Here is a 5,740-nt window from a genome sequence, read left to right as displayed (position 1 = left end):
CAGAGGGGCCAGTAAAGAGTGAAGATTTGCTGGGGACGTGGAGGCCTACCAGCAAATCCCAAGTCCTCCAAGTCCCCTGGCACCCCTGCCTGCCATAAACCTGGTTGCTACACTACTTGTAAAAGCTCAATAAACACCTGAGAAAGCCACTGAGGGCTACAGGACTTTTTTTACCCATCTGCTGGGATCATAGAGAACCTGCTCTGTGCCATCTTGCCCCTACAGTGGTGTATAGATTGGAAAGAAGGGGAGCTCAAGGAATATCACATGAGAAAAGGAAGTGAAAGAGAAACACAGGAAATGAACAGTCATTTCAAAGGGACGTGGGAGTAAAGCTCCACCATAATTTACCCATTTTTTTCTGGATGTCATCTGAAAAAGGAAATGGAAAGAAAATGTAAATATCATGGAATACAAGTGTGATAAAATTGCAAGTTATTGCTAAATATGCATACAGAATTAAACCAATCCTGCAACTACACACATGTATACATACACAAGTTTAGTGAGTCAGAAAACTAACTGAAGGTTCTCATTTTTAGGAAAATTTGCACAAAAATTACAAGGGAGTAAAATGACTAAATGCAGTGAAAAAAAGAAAACAATTAGGTACATAAAACTGATAGCTACCTTATGTCAAAGGCGCATTTTGACATTTCTAAGTATTTTGTTATTTTTTTTTTTTAGCTTAAGCATGGTGTGTGCTACTAAATATGGGCAAATGATAGACAGGCAGATAGGAAACACACGGACGGTGATGATTGATGGATATGATAGATGATAGACAGATAGACTGATGAATGGAAAAGAAAATAGATGGTAGAGTGATGAAGAGATCGTTAACTATTTCTTGTGCTTACAGTAGTAACACTTTTTGTTAAAATCCCAAAAATACTGATTTGGTGAAGATTGACACAATGCTTCTAGGGAAAACTGGGTTATTGATCCCGCAGCATCCATTCAAAACATATATCTAAGTCCATACATCGAGCCTTCTGATTCGTGTTTCTATTTCAGTTAACTCCTGAACCAAACTTCCCTTTTAAAATCACACAAAATATTGGAAGATGACTTATAAAATGGCAGTTTTTTAAGGGGTTTCTAAGACAAATGTCTTAAGTTAATCTGGTCAAATCTTACTCAGCTGCTAGTATATAAGTGACAATATTTGATATTTATGGCGAAAAATTCAGTCAAGGGAAAATATACCTCTACATCAACTGTGTAAACAGAACAATTCAGAGTTGGCTTTGGACTGTCTACCTATTTTCTGAAAAATATGCACAGATTGACCTCTTCATAACAAAGGTACATCAAAGATCAGAGAAAGCAGACAGGAGGGCTCACATCCTTACAAAATATATCTGTAGCAGAACTCCTATGTAAAATGTGTTATATGCAAAGCCACGTGTGCAGAGGCTTGTTCACATTTATGATTGTTGGGAACATCCACAAAAAGACCCAGTAACAATTTAAGTAAAACATTTGTGTATGCAAACACACTTATTCAATATGGTGAAGCGTGGTGAGTCTCAAATCTACACGTGACCATGAAATGCAATCTGAATTTAGTCTTTGTAGGAGAAACCCTCTTGAACATATGAGGGGGCTTCTCTAATTTCTTAAAGTTTGAGAAAAATCAAATGCCTTGCAGTGGGTATTCCAACTTGCAGTGCATCTCAGAGAGCCTGAGTTAATGGCCATTTTCTAGAACATCTATGTGGAATGGAAGCCACAAGCCTGCCTGATCAATTTTGCTGTATTATTCATAAGGACCTGTGACATGTTACATCCAAAAAAAAAAAATCTTTACATGGAAGGACAGATAGGAATGAAAATTAAAGGATGTGAAGGAATGAGATGTAGGGAAAGAGTAATGGAGAGATCTTTATATGGGGCATTTCATAAACCAGAATGTTGAAAAGAGTTATGAACAGAAGGAGAGGGGTATGTCAACAGGAGATCTAAATATGAAGGCAGGGAAACTTGAGGACATCAGGAGAATAATCATTTTAAACTGATAAGAACAGATACTACACTTGATCTTAGCCAAAAGGCCGAGAAGCGATAGGAGAATAATCATTTTAAGGGATATGGAGGAAAAGTTTGTCAGAGATAATTTACCCAAACTTTTCTGAAGTTCTCCTGTAAAACAAAATGGATGAATATTGTAAACAGTAGCACGAGACAAAAATAATGAACTGTCAAATGCCAAATATTTCATGCATAAATTAAACCTCCACGATGGAGAACACACACACACACACACACACACACACGGAGGCACAGCAAGGATCTGTGGTTGCACACTTACCAAGGGTGCCTGATATCCCATCTTTCTCCATAAAATATTCTAAAACATGAATATGAGGGAAAATGATTAATTTATTCAGTAGCAAAAACAAATAAGAAGGAAAATCTCTTTTCCTTTTTATAAAAACTTTCTTCCCAACTTTGGACAAAATTGTCACACAATTTCTTAGATTTAACTGTTTCTTTCACTGCTGCAAAATATGTCATTTTTCTACTCAAGTTATATAAAGGAGTCATAGACACTGATTTAGAAACTACTCAAAGTTGCTTCTACAGGAAATTAGACTCAGTTTCATCAACATTTCTAATCACAAATTCTACCTTAACCCACTAATACACACATTTCATGTCAGTTTTTCTAAAATGCATGCCTGAGTCCAGTATGTGTGTGTGTATATATCTTTTTCTATATCTATCTATCTATCTATCTATCTATCTATCTATCTATCTATCTATTTATCTATAGAAAGCGAGAGAAGAAAAACAAGTAGTAAATGGCAGTAATGAGTTTCTACCTGAGCCAAGACTGGAAAAAAATCTGTATGTAAGAAACTGTAAAATTTCCAAACCTCAAAAGGCATGCCATTCATAAAATGTCACCTTAAAAAAAGGATCTGACTGCATGGATTATAATGACAAGATAAAGGAGAGAGTCCATGCTATGGAAACTGGAAAAGAGTTGAAGCAGGAAAATTTGGTCAAGTGACTGGGGCATGAGAAAAAATTCTGTAAACATAGATATGTAATGGAGTTGAGGAGAGAATCATTGGGAAATGAAGAGAGAGGAAAGAGGAGCAGAAGAAACTGTGACTCAGAAGAGAAAGAAATAAATTACTATTGTCATGGATCATATCCTGTATTTAACTATTTCTGTAAAAATGACTAAATGATCTAGTAGTCTTCTACCTTAGTTTATGTAGTTGTGTGTTATTAGTTACCTTCGGTGATTAAAGACACTTGAATAGCCACACTTATTGCGCCTTTGATGGCTCCACCTCTACTATCACTGTGAAGTAGGATCCCATTCTTACTGACGAATGGTAGAATGATCTCAGACTACCCCTACAACTATCTGGCTTAATGAATTAACATTAAGTTCCAAATTAACTTGGACATTGTCACCTCAATCTGGAAGTGCTGCATGTTTGTTTGTTTTCAAGTTGTCCTATGTTCCTTTTAAATGGGAAACCGTGGCTAGATATCACAAACTTTGGACTGGAAATGGAAATGGGGGTAGGAATTGTTACAACCATGATCATAATATCTGAGCCTATTTAGTGAATCAGAATATATTCAATGAGATGGTGTTCTTATATGAAAAAAATAAAAAAATATATATAGTAACAAAAAATAAAGGCACAAATTCAGGAAGGCAGAAAACAAAAATCTGAAACCCTTTAATGTTCACACTGTGTTTCAAAACACAGAGTACTGGGGCCAGTGAAGTTTGAATCATTTATCACCCAGGAAGACAATGGTGTTTTACATCCCCAAATATACTGCAAAAGGAAATGAGATGGAAAACATTAGATGAGTTTGAAAACTAGCATTCCCTTTGGAAAAACAAGGTCAATCATCAAGGTACATTTGTCCTTTGTTCCTAATCAAATATAAACAGGAGTAGACACAAGAGATAAATACTTAAAGTATGATTAGGAAGCATGCAGAATAGAACAATTTGCCCAAACTCTATTTACCCACAATCTTATGAAGTCTGCTCCATACATTAGGAGATATATTCCCATGTTCTATTGCCTCAGTAAATGTCCTTAGATGGGAAGATATTACTTTTTAGTGATATTTAGTGTTTTTGAAAAATGTAATTTTGTACAAAAACTTTAAAAAGAAAAGGAAAGGAAAACATGGGAAATATTACAGATATAGCTTGTCATTAGTATAGCACAAGAATTCATAATCAGGGGCCTCCCTGGTGGTGCAAGGAGCTAAGCACAGTACTATGAAGCTATCCACAGCCTCTGCAGCAAGTTTGATCCTTGGCTGGTCAGGGAGCTATCCACCCACATGGCGCAGCACACCTCTCCTGTCTCGCCTGCTACTCCCCTCAGCAGTGTTTTCTCTTAGTGTGCCTGTTCTCCTTCCCACACTGTCTCTGGGGAATGTTCTCACTCACCCACCCCACACCTCTGGCCTGTACCCCAGTTCTTGTATGCATAAATAAATAATCTTTAAAAAAAGAATTCATAATCAAAAGATAGTTGATGACCACTCTGTAAGATACATAGTCCTTCTACAAACATCAAAAACCTTCGTAGTTTTCATTAGCACTTGTTTTATGAACACAATTGAAAATTGTAGCAAGTACGAAAGTGGAAAAAAACTAAGACAGGAAATAGTATTTGAAATAGGTATTTGATATTGGAAACCTAAGGAAATATCACAAAAGCAGAAGAGGTTGACTCAAACTCACATTTTACACATGGACAGTTTGTATAATTAACTAGACTTCTCTTGGACCATAAATGTAAAATAACACTTAGCAAAATTGGAGATATTTATCATCTCTTAGGTTTTGTGGAGTTGTTCATTTCAGAGTATGGAAATATTTATAGATTCTAATGCAGTAATCATATCTAGAATTTGTTAAATATTACACTATATATGTATGTATAATACATATATGTCACAAAGACTTCCATTTCATACATATAGTAGCATAGAGATAGATATGTACATTTCTATATATAGAAATACCTTTATATGTGTACATGCAAAATACATATTTATTGTATAATAATGCATGTATGTGTTTGTGTGTGTATGAATGTATGAAGTGATATTCCTAGTGCCCTAAGACTGTTAATTTTTTTCCTAACAAATAAGGAAACTATGGGAATCCTCTGGAAAACATATGAACAATGTTTAAGAAAGAATAGAATTGAAAATTGAGATATAACTAAGAAAAAGGAGATGGAACAAATTTTTAAGGACAGATTTATAAGGACAAAAATTGAGAGATGATGTGTACAGATTCTAAGAGGGACTGGAAATAAATGTCATATAAATAAAAAAGCAGAGAAAGCTAAAGACAAGAAATGAGTAGTCATTTTAAAGGGACATGGGAGTAAAGAAAGTTCCAATAGAAAATTTACCCATTTTTTTCTGGATGTCATCTAGAAAGGAAATGGAAAAAAAATGTAAGTACCATGGAAAACAACTACTAATGAAATTCAAATTTTTGATCAATACGCATACAACATTAAACCTATAATGCAGTTTGTGAACACACATACACACATATACACTCACAAGAGTGTAAGTACATATACACGTATGTAGCTACAAAAAAAGAATACTGACTGAAGGTTCACTATATTTAGGAAAATGTGCATGAAATTTAAATGGGAAAAAATAACAGAGTGTAGTGAATAGAGAAAAAAATAGGTATATATTCCTCGTTGCTAATTAG

At 34.9% G+C, this 5,740-nt stretch overlaps 1 pseudogene; it reads right to left on the bottom strand.

Annotated features, from left to right (window-relative positions):
* Nucleotides 1–1,942: 1,942 nt before the first annotated feature.
* LOC119253659 (U2 spliceosomal RNA) lies at nt 1,943–2,069 on the bottom strand (annotated as a pseudogene).
* Nucleotides 2,070–5,740: the final 3,671 nt, after the last annotated feature.

Source organism: Talpa occidentalis, unplaced genomic scaffold (assembly GCF_014898055.3).
Source record: "Talpa occidentalis isolate TD23 unplaced genomic scaffold, MPIMG_talOcc4v2.1 talOcc4.2, whole genome shotgun sequence".
NCBI lineage: Eukaryota > Metazoa > Chordata > Mammalia > Eulipotyphla > Talpidae > Talpa > Talpa occidentalis.
The sequence above is the reverse complement of the archived record's forward strand: the minus strand, read 5'-3'. Positions and strand labels throughout refer to the sequence as shown.